We start from the raw sequence: 15933 nt of genomic DNA, 5'->3' as shown, positions 1-15933 counted from the left end.
GTTGGAGAGACGCAGCGTTAAACCAAAATTCCGTGAAAACATTAATCGAACACAGATCATGAAGCAGATATAGCATATGGCAGAAAGAGTATGTGGCCTTTTCTGGAGCGCTCAGGCCGGAGATAAAATGTATGACAATGGAATTAGAAGGAAACGTTTTACAGGTCTCTCCAATCAAATAGCCTAACCTAAATAGCGCCCAATCACTAGTCCTAACAGCTTGCCTGTCCACAGTTTCAACCTAGCTATTATAAACATGTTGTTTAACAAACACATATTAAGTGTATACGTTGATTACTCCATAAGAAATACAACCCCATAAACATAAAAAAATGCAACTTGCTTTTGTAGAATTATCAGCCACACATCTATGACCAAACCTCACTGATTCAGAGGGGTTGGGTTAAATGCGGAAGACACATTTCAGTTGAATGCATTCAGTTGTACATCTGTCGAGGTATCCCTTTCCCATTTCCCTATTTATTTACAGTTGAATATCGGAAGTTTACGTACACTTAGGTTGGAGTCATTAAAACTCGTTTTTCAACCACTCCACAAATGTCTTGTTAACAAACTATAGTTTTGGCAAGTCGGTTAGGACATCAACTTTGTGCATGACAAGTCATTTTTCCAACAATTGTTTACAGACAGATTATTTCACTTATAATTCACTGTATCACAATTCCAGTGGGTCAGCAGTTTACATACACTAAGTTGACTGTGCCTTTAAACAGCTTAATATTTTTCGAAAAGGATGTCATGGCTTTAGAAGCTTCTGATAGGCTAATTGACATCATTTGAGTCAAATGGAGGTGTACCTGTGGATGTATTTCAAGGCATACCTTCAAACTCAGTGCCTCTTTGCTTGACATCATGGGAAAATCAAAAGAAATCAGCCAAGACCTCAGAAAATAAATGTAGACCTCCACCAGTCTGGTTCATCCTTGGGAGCAATTTCCAAACACCTGAAGGTACCACGTTCATCTGTACAAACAATAGTATGCAAGTATAAACACCATGGGACCACGCAGCCGTCATACCGCTCAGGAAGGAGACTCGTTCTGTCTCCCGAGAGATGAATGTACTTTGGTGCAAAAAAGTGCAAATCAATCCCATAATAACAGCAAAGGACCTTCTGAGGATGCTGGAGGAACACAAGTATCTATATCCACAGTAAAACGAGTTCTATAATCGACATAACCTGAAAGGCCGCTCAGCAAGGAAGAAGCCACAGCTCCAAAACCACCATAAACAAGCCAGACTACGGTTTGCAACTGCACATGGGGGACAAAGATCGTACTTTTTGGAGAAATATCCTCTGGTCTGATGAAACAAAAATATAACTGTTTGGCCATAATGACCATCGTTATGTTTGGAGAAAAAGGGGGAGGCTTGCAAGCCAAAGAACACCATCCCAACTGTGAAGCACGGGGTGGCAGCATCATGTTGTGGGGGTGCTTTGCTGCAGGAGGGACTGGTGAACTTCACAAAATGCATGTCATCATGAGGTCGGAAAATTATGTGGATATATTGAAGCAACATCTCAAGACATCAGCCGGGAAGTTAAAGCTTGGTCGCAAATGGGTCTTCCAAATGGACAATGACCCCAAGCATACTTCCAAAGTTGTGGAAAAATGGCTTATGGACAACAAAATCAAGGTATTGGAGTGGCCATCACAAAGCCCCAACTTCAATCCTATAGAACATTTGTGGGCAGAACTGAAAAAGCATGTGCGAGCAAGGAGGCCTACAAACCTGACTCAGTTACACCAGCTCTGTCAGGAGGAATGGGCCAAAATTCACCCAGCTTATTGTGGGGAGCTTGTGGAAGGCTACCGAAAACATTTGACCCAAGTTCAACAATTTAAAGGCAATGCTACCAAATACTAATTGAGTGTATGTAAACTTCTGACCCACTGGGAATGTGATGAAATAAATAAAAGCTGAAATAAATCACTCTCTACTATTATGACATTTCACTTTCTTAAAATAAAGTGGTGATCCTAACTGACCTAAGACAGGGAATTTAACTAGGATTAAATGTCAGGAATTGTGAAAAACTGAGTTTAAATGTATTTGGTTACAATGTATGTAAACTTCCGACTTCAACTGTACATCCACACTCTATTCATACACACATTTTCAACGCTGTTTGTGTCTTTGGCACCATCTAAACTGGCAGACACACTCTCCCCTACACTTAATTAAGGTAAGCAGACCAGAACCTCCAAACATAACTAATAGTATCCTTATGGAAAACAAGGTGCTTGTTACATACTGCAGTTTTAAACAATCCACAGACAATATGGATAGTTTTATCTCAGAACCCAGAAACAAATCTCCCATGCACAGGATGTCACAAGAGACTGGATGGATGGGCCTAATGAATAATCATCTCTCCTGTCAGTTGCATTTGGACTTAGTGTTCTGTGCTATTGCCCTCTTAAAACACATTAGGTAAAAGGTCATACAAAAAAACATGCTTTTTACCCCTTGTACCACCATCTTTAAATGCAAGTGAAATGTCATAATGTATTATTTTGGCCACTAGATGGCAGAAATGTATCTGCAAAGTTTTAGACTGATCCAATGAATCATTGCACATATGTTCAAAATGTTGTATCAAGACTGCCCAAATGTGCCTAATTGGTTTATTAATACATTTTCAAGTTTATAATTGTGCACTCTCCTCAAACAATAGCAATGGTATTATTTCACTGTAATAGCTACTGTAAATAGGTCAGTGCAGTTAGATTAACACGATTTTAAGCTTTCTGCCCATATATGTCCTGAGATTTTTTACTTACAACCTCATGCTAATCACATTAGCTTACGTTAGCGCAACTGTCCCGCGCGGGGGGACACCGATCCGTTAAAATCACAGTCTTGTGTGTTCATCAATGGCTCTGCATTTTTTGTTCAGTAGTAGATGTTACTGTAGGTCAGCAAGTCCCTAAGAGGTGCTGCTGGGGTTTGTTGGGGCAGGAGAGGGTCATAAGGCAGAGGTCAGAGTACCTACAGACAGTTGTAACGATTGTCGGTGGAAGAAGGTGAGGACCAAGATGCAGCGTGGTAAGTGTTCATCATTATTTTAATAAACTGAACACTAAATACAACAAGGAACAAACGAAACAACCAAAACAGGTCCGTCAGGTACAAAACACTACCCACAAATCATAGTGGCAAAACAGGCTACCTAAGTATGGTTCTCAATCAGAGACAACGATCGACAGCTGCCTCTGATTGGGAACCATACCAGGCCAAACACAGAAATACACAACCTAGAACAAAAACATAGAATGCCCACCCCAACTCACGCCCTGACCAAACTAAAACAGAGACATAAAAAGGAACTAAGGTCAGGACGTAACAACAGTAACCAGAAAGGAAGGTTCAAACGGCATGAACTCATGGCACGGGTCAGAGTCGCAGTTGATCTGATAGAAGATAATATAGATACAATTATAGGAAGGAAAGCATCCATTAGTAGGACCTTCATATTATCCATGGTAAAGTGAACCTTTTAGACATCTGCAATTATTGTTCTGCAGTGTTCTGTTATCCTTACCTGAGTGAATGAAGTAAGGAACAGATGAGTGTGAGAGAGGCCTGAGAGAGAGGAGTCGCCAGGATTCTTCTTCAAACTCTGATTGTAAGCCTGAGACACAGAGAGTAAAGAATGAAGAGGGAGAAATAAGTAGATAAAGCTTTGACAAACATAGTATGTCTCTGATACCAACCACAACATAGTATGTCTCTGATATCAACCAAAACATAGTATGTCTCTGATATCAACCACAACATAGTATGTCTCTGATATCAACCACAACATAGCATGTCTCTGATATCAACCACAACATAGTATGTCTCTGATACCAACCACAACATAGTATGTCTCTGATACCAACCACAACATAGTATGTCTCTGATATCAACCACAACATAGTATGTCTCTGATACCAACCACAACATAGTATGTCTCTGATACCAACCACAACATAGTATGTCTCTGATATCAACCAAAACATAGTATGTCTCTGATATCAACCACAACATAGTATGTCTCTGATATCAACCACAACATAGCATGTCTCTGATACCAACCACAACATAGTATGTCTCTGATACCAACCACAACATAGTATGTCTCTGATACCAACCACAACATAGTATGTCTCTGATATAAACCACAACATAGTATGTCTCTGATATCAACCACAACATAGCATGTCTCTGATACCAACCACAACATAGTATGTCTCTGATACCAACCACAACATAGTATGTCTCTGATATCAACCAAAACATAGTATGTCTCTGATATCAACCAAAACATAGTATGTCTCTGATACCAACCACAACATAGTATGTCTCTGATATCAACCACAACATAGTATGCCTCTGATATCAACCACAACATAGTATGTCTCTGATATCAACCAAAACATAGTATGTCTCTGATACCAACCACAACATAGTATGTCTCTGATATCAACCACAACATAGTATGCCTCTGATACCAACCACAACATAGTATGTCTCTGATATCAACCACAACATAGTATGTCTCTAATACCAACCACAACATAGTATGTCTCTGATATCAACCAAAACATAGCATGTCTCTGATACCAACCACAACATAGTATGTCTCTGATATCAACCAAAACATAGCATGTCTCTGATACCAACCACAACATAGTATGCCTCTGATATCAACCAAAACATAGTATGTCTCTGATATCAACCACAACATAGTATGTCTCTGATATCAACCAAAACATAGTATGTCTCTGATATCAACCACAACATAGTATGTCTCTGATACCAACCACAACATAGTATGTCTCTGATACCAACCACAACATAGTATGTCTCTGATATCAACCAAAACATAGTATGTCTCTGATACCAACCACAACATAGTATGCCTCTGATATCAACCACAACATAGTATGCCTCTGATATCAACCACAACATAGTATGCCTCTGATATCAACCACAACATAGTATGTCTCTGATATCAACCAAAACATAGTATGTCTCTGATACCAACCACAACATAGTATGCCTCTGATATCAACCAAAACATAGTATGTCTCTGATACCAACCACAACATAGTATGTCTCTGATATCAACCAAAACATAGTATGTCTCTAATACCAACCACAACATAGTATGTCTCTGATATCAACCAAAACATAGTATGTCTCTGATACCAACCATAACATAGTATGTCTCTGATATCAACCAAAACATAGCATGTCTCTGATACCAACCACAACATAGTATGCCTCTGATATCAACCAAAACATAGTATGTCTCTGATATCAACCACAACATAGTATGTCTCTGATATCAACCAAAACATAGTATGTCTCTGATATCAACCACAACATAGTATGTCTCTGATACCAACCACAACATAGTATGTCTCTGATATCAACCAAAACATAGTATGTCTCTGATACCAACCACAACATAGTATGTCTCTGATACCAACCACAACATAGTATGTCTCTGATACCAACCACAACATAGTATGTCTCTGATATCAACCAAAACATAGTATGTCTCTGATACCAACCACAACATAGTATGCCTCTGATATCAACCACAACATAGTATGCCTCTGATATCAACCACAACATAGTATGCCTCTGATATCAACCAAAACAACTAAGGTGCTGAAATTGAAATAGCCTAGATACCCTAGAAGAGATTTGGAATTCCAAAAACTGACCAGAGTGTGTGTGGTCCCAGTACCTGAGTATGAGAGAGGGGGCGTTCTCGCTGTCACCGGCACAGCAGCAGGAGATGTGGGTGCAGTACTCTGTTCTGTAGATTGCACTACAGAACAGAGTACTGCACCCACATCTCCTGCTGCTGTCCCGGTGACAGCGAGAACGCCCCCTCTCTCATACTCAGGTACTGGGACCACACACACTCTGAGAATGGACTAAAGCACAGGGTGAACAGTCAGGGCACACACATGCACCATGTATAAACCCACACGCACACACACACATAAATAACAATCAGAGAGTGATTCATTGAGACTAATTGCCTTACTATTGGGAGATGGAGAATATCTTTGGCCATCAAAGACCCCAAAACCCTGAAGTTGACGGACGTGACACAAAAACATGCAAATACTCAACAAAACACTTTGAGGAATGATATTCTTTATCTCATTAAGACTACTTGGTTATTCATTGTTTATTATGTGATAGTAAACATATGAGTGTGGGTTACCTGGGATGGGTAGGGTGGATGAGAGACTGGACAAACATCCCCATGGGAAAGACTAGCTCATTGATGGAGAGAAATGGAGTGAGGGACCAACCGGAGGAGAAGATGGAGAGACAAAGAGGGCAAAAGAGAGAGAGAATGCTCAATTCACATATTAATAACACATATCTACCCAAACCAAACCATATAGACTTTTCATGACAACTGGGCTCTCACACATCATCTCTTTCAGTCTGATAAAAGAGTTTGCTTGATCCCTGGTGCTAGAGGGAGAGAGACTGGATGTAGATGGAAAACTATTGTGTTCGTCAATTGTCACCTATTAATAAAATAAATGGGTGAAATTGAACTACCAGTACGTATATAGTACAATGTATCATCATCACTGGTAATATGATTCATTAGTGATATTGATGATGAAATCCTATATCTTATTGGCAATGTAGACTAGTTCCACTACAATAAAATACTCTTCCTTTGAATACAGTTGGTTGAGTTCAGCTTCACTGAAAATGTTGTTTTTAGTTGAAAGTCTTGGAGTTAGAGACTGAATCTGGGAAAACAGATTGTTCATTTCAAGTGGACAATGAATACAGAGTTGTTATTAAATAAGGATTCCAGTAAATGACATCCACTGTTGACCTTTTACCTTATTCAAAACAGACATGCGAGACTCCTCATCTCTCCACCTGAGATCAGGTAGTTTGGACTTGGAGGAATAGACATTCTGAATCAGCTCCTCTGCCTAGCGGAAACAGATAATACAATTTCAACACACTTGTAATGTAATATCACATCTATGAAGTAGTTATCTTGTATTTTGTTGCTAAAAACAATATTTCACATTTGAAAATCATTAATACTGTAGTTCACATAAATACAATTCATCAAAACATTTGAGTTCATAATTACATAACATGATTGACAGATGTAATAGTCCATGGGAGTTTTTGGAGTCCATCTTATTTATTTTAGTTCTGTTTTGATTTGTTAAAAATATAGTGTTCAATCAAAAGTGTTTTATAGTCATAATGCATCTTGTCTTCCAAATTTTACTGTTCACTTTAATTCTTTAGTAATGTCAATGCATATTATTGTCCAACAGAATTCTTTAGTAATGTCAATGCATATTATTGTCCAACAGAATTCTTTAGTAATGACGGATCACCACCTCAAGCTGAACCTCGGCAAGACGGAGCTGCTCTTCCTCCCGGGGAAGGACTGCCCGTTCCATGATCTCGCCATCACGGTTGACAACTCCATTGTGTCCTCCTCCCAGAGCGCTAAGAACCTTGGCGTGATCCTGGACAACACCCTGTCGTTCTCAACCAACATCATGGAGGTGGCCCGTTCCTGTAGGTTCATGCTCTACAACATCCGCAGAGTACGACCCTGCCTCACACAGGAAGCGGCGCAGGTCCTAATCCAGGCACTTGTCATCTCCCGTCTGGATTACTGCAACTCGCTGTTGGCTGGGCTCCCTGCCTGTGCCATTAAACCCCTACAACTCATCCAGAACGCCGCAGCCCGTCTGGTGTTCAACCTTCCCAAGTTCTCTCACGTCACCCCGCTCCTCCGCTCTCTCCACTGGCTTCCAGTTGAAGCTCGCATCCGCTACAAGACCATGGTGCTTGCCTACGGAGCTGTGAGGGGAACGGCACCGCAGTACCTCCAGGCTCTGATCAGGCCCTACACCCAAACAAGGGCACTGCGTTCATCCACCTCTGGCCTGCTCGCCTCCCTACCACTGAGGAAGTACAGTTCTCGCTCAGCCCAGTCAAAACTGTTCGCTGCTCTGGCCCCCAATGGTGGAACAAACTCCCTCACGACGCCAGGACAGCGGAGTCAATCACCACCTTCCGGAGACACCTGAAACCCCACCTCTTCAAGGAATACCTAGGATAGGATAAGTAATCCTTCTCACCCCCCCCTTAATGATTTAGATGCACTATTGTAAAGTGACTGTTCCACTGGATGTCAGAAGGTGAATTCACCAATTTGTAAGTCGCTCTGGATAAGAGCGTCTGCTAAATGACTTAAATGTAAATGTAAATGTAATGTCAATGCATATTATTGTCCAACAGAATTCTTTAGTAATGTCAATGCATATTATTGTCCAACAGAATTCTTTAGTAATGTCAATGCATATTATTGTCCAACAGAATTCTTTAGTAATGTCAATGCATATTATTGTCCAACAGAATTCTTTAGTAATGTCAATGCATATTATTGTCCAACAGAATTCTTTAGTAACGTCAATGCATATTATTGTCCAACAAAATTCTTTAGTAATGTCAATGCATATTATTGTCCAACAGAATTCTTTAGTAATGTCAATGCATATTATTGTCCAACAGAATTCTTTAGTAATGTCATCCATGTGAGTATCGAAGACACCCTGAAAGACTTATACATACATCAAAATACACTGCTCCAAAAAATAAAGGGAACACTAAAATAACACATCCTAGATCTGAATGAATGACATATTTTTATTAAATACTTTTTTTCTTTACATAGTTGAATGTGCTGACAACAAAATCACACAAAAATTATCAATGTAAATCAAATTTATCAACCCATGGAGATCTGGATTTGGAGGCACACTCAAAATTAAAGTGGAAAACAACACTATAGGCTGACCCAACTTTGATGTAATGTCCTTAAGTCCAAATGAAGCTCAGTAGTGTGTGTGGCCTCCATGTGCCTGTATGACCTCGATACAACGCCTGGTAATGCTCCTGATGAGGTGGTGGATGGTCTCCTGAGGGATCTCCTCCCAGACCTGGACTAAAGAATCCGCCAACTCCTGGACAGTCTGTTGGTGGATGGAGCGAGACATGATGTCCCAGATGTGCTCAATTGGATTCAGGTCTGGGGAACGGGCGGGCCAGTCCATAGCATCAATGCCTTCCTCTTGCAGGAACTGCTGACACACTCCAGCCACATGAGGTCTAGCATTGTCCATTGTCTTGCATTAGGAGGAACCCAGGGCCAACCGCACCAGCATATGGTCTCACAAGGGGTCTGAGGATCTCATCTCGGTACCTAATGGCAGTCAGGCTACCTCTGTCGAGCACATGGAGGCTGTGCGGCCCCCCAAAGAAATGCCACCCCACACCATGACTGACCCACCGCCAAACCGGTCATGCTGGAGGATGTTGCAGGCAGCAGAACGTTCTTCACGGCGTCTCCAGACTGTCACGTCTGTCACATGTGCTCAGTGTGAACCTGCTTTCATCTGTGAAGAGCACAGGGCGCCAGTGGCGAATTTGCCAATCTTGGTGTTCTCTGGCAAATGCCAAACATCCTGCACGGTGTTGGGCTGTAAGCACAACCCCCACCTGTGGACGTCGGGCTCTCATACCACCCTCATGGAGTCTGTTTCTGACCATTTGAGCAGACACATGCACATTTGTGGCCTGCTGGAGGTCATTTTGCAGGGCTCTGGCAGTGCTCCTCCTGCTCCTCCTTGCACAAAGGCGGAGGTAGCGGTCCTGCTGCTGGGTTGTTGCCCTCCTACGGCCTCCTCCACGTCTCCTGAAGTACTGGCCTGACTCCTGGTAGCGCCTCCATGCTCTGGACACGACACTGACAGACACAGCAAACCTTCTTGCCACAGCTCGCATTGATGTGCCATCCTGGATGAGCTGCACTACCTGAGCTACTTGTGTGGGTTTTAGACTCCGTCTCATGCTACCACTATAGTGAAAGCACCGCCAACATTCAAAAGTGACCAAAACATCAGCCAGGAAGCATAGGAACTGAGAAGTGGTCTGTAGTCACCAACTGCAGAACCACTCCTTTATTGGGGGTGTCTTGCTAATTGCCTATAATTTCCACCGGTTGTGCATATGGAATAGACAACAGCATGTGAAATTTATTGTCAATCAGTGTTGCTTCCTAAGTGGACAGTTTGATTTCACAGAAGTGTGATTGACTTGGAGTTACATTGTGTTGTTTAAGTGTTCCCTTTATTTTTTTGAGCAGTGTATATACTTCTCATCAGAACCCATATTTCTTTAGTTCTGTAGCAGTTCACTAAAATGTGTTCTAAACTCTCTTCCTCATGACAATTAGGCATGGGACACAATTAACATGTTAGGCATGGGACACAATTAACATGTTCTATTTATATTTTGTTGCTGCTATTCTTCATCACAGCCTACATCCTTCTGTCTTTCTGTCTTTTCTCTAAACACACACACAAATCAATTTAAATGTCACATGCGCCGAATACAACATGATACAACCTTACAGTAAAATGCTTACTTACAAGCTCTTAACCAGCAATGCAGTTAAGAAAATACCAACAAAAAAAGAAAACGATAAAAATAACAAATGATTAAAGGGCAGCAGTAAATAACAATAGCGAGACTATATACATGGGGTACCAGTACAGAGTCAATGTGCGGTCCTTTTCTCCAGGTGGGAAAGGGCAGTGTGGAGTGTAATAGAGATTGCGGCATCTATGGATCTGTTGGTGCGGTATGCAAATTGGAGTAAGTCTAGGGTTTCTTGGATGATGACCAGCCTTAAAAAGCACTTCATGGCTACAGACGTGAGTGCGATGGGTCACTAGTCATTTAGGCAGGTTACCTTAGTGTTCTTTAGCACAAGGACTATGGTGGTCTGCGTGAAACATGTTGGTATTACAGACTCCGACAGGGAGAGGTTGAACATGTCAGTGAAGACACTTGCCAGTTGGTCAGCGCATGCTCAGAGTACACATCCTGGTAATCCGTCTGGCCCTGCGGCCTTGTGAATGTTGACCTGTTTAAAGGTCTTACTCACGTTGGCTGTGTAGAGCGTAATCACACAGTCATCTGGAACAGCTGATGACCTCATACACGTTTCAATGTTACTTGCCTCGAAGCGAGCATATAAGTTATTTAGCTCGTCTGGTATGCTCGTGTCACAGGGCAGCTCTTGGCTGCGCTTGCCTTTGTAGTCTGTAATAGTTTGCAGGCCCTGCCACATCCTACGAGCGTCAGAGCAGGTGTAGTACGATTCAATCTATGTAGTGTATTGACGCTTTGCCTGTTTGATGGTTCGTTGGAGGGCATAGTGGATTTCTTATGAGCTTCCGGGTTAGAGTCCCGCTCCTTCAAAGCGGCAGCTCTACCCTTTAGCTTAGTGTGAATGTTGCCTGTAATCCATGGCTTCTGGTTGGGGTATGTATGTACAGTCACTGTGGGGACGACGTCCTCTATGCACATCTTGATAAAGCCAGTGACAGATGTGGTGTACTCCTCAAGGCCATCGGAAGAATCACGGAACATATTCCAGTCTGTGCTGGCAAAACAGTCCTGTAGTTTAGCATCTGCTTCATCTGACCACTTTTTTAATAGAGGAGAACACAAAGCTCCAGTGAAAAGTGCTTTATGAATATAAACCATTTCTGTATATACCGTAGAACACCCATTAGGTATTTCACTGCTCCAGAACCCCAGTCTACCAGCCCAGCCACCCAGCTAGGGGGGGACTAGCCTGAGGAAGGGTTCTGGCCCGGCAGTCTCTGTGGGGCCAGTGTCCATACAGGGAAGATAGAACATACAGGCCTTCTTCCTAGCTGAGTTACCCGGGCTGGAGTGGTCCTCAGCTTCTGACAGAGGAACATTAAATCAAAGTTTCTTTGTGAGGATAAAAGGTCCTGTTATGAAAACGGTTTCAGCAGAGTTCTATTTAAACCGTTGTCCCATTGAACAGGTACAAAATCAACAGAGCAACTTTCTTAGATTCTCACCCAAAATCTCCCTCTCGTCAGCAGTAGCGCAGTCTGTCTGTCTGACATTCTGTCTGCTGGAACCTTTTCTCTTATGTCTTTGCCGGTCTCTCTCTCCTTCCTCCCTCTTTCTCTGCCTGTACTGCCCAGCTCATGACCCTGTGGGTGTAGGGGGACACCCTTGCCCCTCTGTCTTCCCCTGGTGGACAGAGACACCCCCCCAGACCCACAGGAAGTAGTCACAGGGCTGAGTGAAGGGGTCGACAGAGACGGGCAGACGGGTGGTAGCTCTGTGACAAGCCGGGGAGTTACATGGAGGAGAGGCTGGAGGTGTGCTCTCTGGTGGGAGGTGTTGCTGGGAGTAGTAGGCCAGGCCCACTATGGAGGTGCAGGAGGAGGATGCCTGGAGGAAGAGAAGGAGTATGCGGTGGTGTCCACACCCAGGGCTTCACCTCCTCTTCAGACTTGGGCTTGGGCTCAGGAAGGGTATCCAGCTGGGGTAGGGGCTTGGGCTCAGGAAGGCTATCCAGCTGGGGTAGGGGCTTGGGCTCAGGAAGGCTATCCAGCTGGGGTAGGGGCTTGGGCTCAGGAAGGCTATCCAGCTGGGGTAGGGGCTTGGGCTCAGGAAGGCTATCCAGCTGGGGTAGGGGCTTGGGCTCAGGAAGGCTATCCAGCTGGGGTAGGGGCTTGGGCTCAGGAAGGCTATCCAGCTGGGGTAGGGGCTTGGGCTCAGGAAGGCTATCCAGCTGAGGTAGGGGCTTGGGCTCAGGAAGGCTATCCAGCTGGGGTAAGGGCTTGGGCTCAGGAAGGCTATCCAGCTGGGGTAGGGGCTTGGGCTCAGGAAGGCTATCCAGCTGGGGTAGGGGCTTGGGCTCAGGAAGGCTATCCAGCTGGGGTAGGGGCTTGGGCTCAGGAAGGCTATCCAGCTGGGGTAGGGGCTTGGGCTCAGGAAGGCTATCCAGCTGAGGTAGGGGCTTGGGCTCAGGAAGGCTATCCAGCTGGGGTAAGGGCTTGGGCTCAGGAAGGCTATCCAGCTGGGGTAGGGGCTTGGGCTCAGGAAGGCTATCCAGCTGAGGTAGGGGCTTGGGCTCAGGAAGGCTATCCAGATGGGGTAGGGGCTTGGGCTCAGGAAGGCTATCCAGCTGGGGTAGGGGCTTGGGCTCAGGAAGGCTTTCCAGCTGAGGTAGGGGCTTGGGCTCAGGAAGGCTATCCAGCTGGGGTAGGGGCTTGGGCTCAGGAAGGCTATCCAGATGGGGTAGGGGCTGGGGCTCAGGAAGGGTATCCAGCTGGGGTAGGGGCTTGGGCTCAGGAAGGCTTTCCAGCTGAGGTAGGGGCTTGGGCTCAGGAAGGCTATCCAGCTGGGGTAGGGGCTTGGGCTCAGGAAGGCTATCCAGCTGGGGTAAGGGCTTGGGCTCAGGAAGGCTTTCCAGCTGGGGTAGGGGCTTGGGCTCAGGAAGGCTATCCAGCTGGGGTAGGGGCTTGGGCTCAGGAAGGCTTTCCAGCTGGGGTAGGGGCTTGGGCTCAGGAAGGCTATCCAGATGGGGTAGGGGCTGGGGCTCAGGAAGGCTTTCCAGCTGGGGTAGGGGCTTGGGCTCAGGAAGGCTATCCAGATGGGGTAGGGGCTGGGGCTCAGGAAGGCTATCCAGCTGGGGTAGGGGCTTGGGCTCAGGAAGGCTATCCAGCTGGGGTAGGGGCTGGGGCTCAGGAAGGCTTTCCAGCTGGGGTAGGGGCTGGGGCTCAGGAAGGCTTTCCAGCTGGGGTAGGGGCTTGGGCTCAGGAAGGCTATCCAGATGGGATAGGGGCTGGGGCTCAGGAAGGCTATCCAGATGGGGTAGGGGCTGGGGCTCAGGAAGGCTTTCCAGCTGGGGTAGGGGCTTGGGCTCAGGAAGGCTATCCAGATGGGGTAGGGGCTGGGGCTCAGGAAGGCTATCCAGATGGGGTAGGGGCTGGGGCTCAGGAAGGCTTTCCAGCCGGGGTAGGGGCTGGGGCTCAGGAAGGCTATCCAGATGGGGTAGGGGCCTGGGCTCAGGAAGGCTATCCAGCTGGGGTAGGGGCTTGGGCTCAGGAAGGCTATCCAGCTGGGGTAGGGGCTTGGGCTCAGGAAGGCTATCCAGCTGGCGTAGGGGCTTGGGCTCAGGAAGGCTATCCAGCTGGGGTAGGGGCTGGGGCTCAGGAAGGCTATCCAGCTGGGGTAGGGGCTGGGTTAGGGGCTTGGGCTCAGGAAGGCTATCCAGCTGGGGTAGGGGCTGGGGCTCACTTGACACATGGCAATCTTATTATAACCTATATTGTCCTCTATATACATGTAATACCACATTAATAAAAGGAAGACACTCCTCTATACAACTTGAAATGTAGAATATGAGACGCAGGGAATTGAGAGCTTGCTCTAACACCCCCACAAAAAAAGCTGATGCATTAAGTAGAAAGTGTTCAGCCTGTGGCAGGCCAACACATTGATTTGACATCACCTAGGAGCAGCATAAACTTCAGAACATTTCATGAGATAGGTAAAACCTGCAGACAGTCTTTTAATTGAGGCTCTGCTGGGATTTCTGCCATACTCTGTTGTGTCTTGTTCTGTCTGTCTGGGTTTAGCTTGTTGCAGCCACTGACATTTCTCCCTCACACGTAGCCTCCAGACCTCTCTCTCCCTCACACGTAGCCTCCAGACCTCTATCTCTCCCTCACACATAGCCTCCAGACCTCTCTCTCCCTCACACGTAGCCTCCAGACCTCTATCTCTCCCTCACACGTAGCCTCCAGACCTCTATCTCTCCCTCACACGTAGCCTCCAGACCTCTATCTCTCCCTCACACGTAGCCTCCAGACCTCTATCTCTACCTCACACGTAGCCTCCAGACCTCTCTCCCTACCTCACACGTAGCCTCCAGACCTCTCTCTCACACGTAGCCTCCAGACCTCTCTCTCCCTCACACGTAACCTCCAGACCTCTATCTCTCCCTCACACGTAGCCTCCAGACCTTTATCTCTCCCTCACACGTAGCCTCCAGACCTCTCTCTCCCTCACACGTAGCCTCCAGACCTCTCTCTCCCTCACACGTAGCCTCCAGACCTCTCTCCCTCACACGTAGCCTCCAGACCTCTATCTCTCCCTCACACGTAGCCTCGACCTCTCTCTCCCTCACACGTAGCCTCCAGACCTCTCTCTCCCTCACACGTAGCCTCCAGACCTCTCTCTCCCTCCATCAGCCAGCTGTCATCTCAGCTCTCGATCTTCTTTCATCACTCACTGCTCTCCTCCTCCTCCGTTCTGATAAACAGAGTTGACCTGGCAGCCTACCTCTCTCTCTCTGCTACATTATCAGGTGGCACTGTGGATTCATTTAGACTGTGACATGCACGTGGGTGTGTTTGATGTGTAGGAGGAATCATCTTCAATCCACAACCCTAAAATGCCTGAGTTTTAACTCAAATGTTTTTATTTTACCTTTATTTAGGCAAGTCAGTTAAGAACAAATTCTTATTTTCAATGACGGCCTAGGAACAGTGGGTTAACTGCCTGTTCAGGGGCAGAACGACAGATTTGTACCTTGTCAGCTCGGGGATTTGAACTTGCTCTAACCACTAGGCTACCCTGCTGTAATGAGAACATAATGTCCCTAAGCAACAGGTCGGTACAGAGCCAATAAAATCAGCAGAACTCTGAAACACAGAAAGTCAAAACATTAAGAGGACACATTGTTACCCTGCATCGAGAGGACAAACATTTTCTCAAATGAAAAAACTGCACACACAGCAGTCTACCCGCGTCACTATCAGTGCAGCAGAGGGTCTGGTATGAATTGATAGAGAGAGCGAGGGTGTTCTAGAGGTCATCTGGCAATGGAACACGTCACTGATAGCATAGTGGAGGACACGTCACATGGAGGAAGAGAGAGACACTGTATTTGATGTGAGAGAATGAGGACAATACTGAACAATAACTTCCAGG

At 45.5% G+C, this 15933-nt stretch overlaps 1 pseudogene; it reads right to left on the bottom strand.

Moving 5' to 3' along the window:
• Nucleotides 1-3359: 3359 nt before the first annotated feature.
• Nucleotides 3360-12417, bottom strand: LOC135523015 (uncharacterized; annotated as a pseudogene).
• Nucleotides 12418-15933: the final 3516 nt, after the last annotated feature.

Source organism: Oncorhynchus masou, chromosome 30, assembly GCF_036934945.1.
Source record: "Oncorhynchus masou masou isolate Uvic2021 chromosome 30, UVic_Omas_1.1, whole genome shotgun sequence".
In the NCBI taxonomy this organism is placed as follows: Eukaryota; Metazoa; Chordata; class Actinopteri; order Salmoniformes; family Salmonidae; genus Oncorhynchus; species Oncorhynchus masou.
This window is presented reverse-complemented; position numbering and strand designations above follow the sequence as displayed.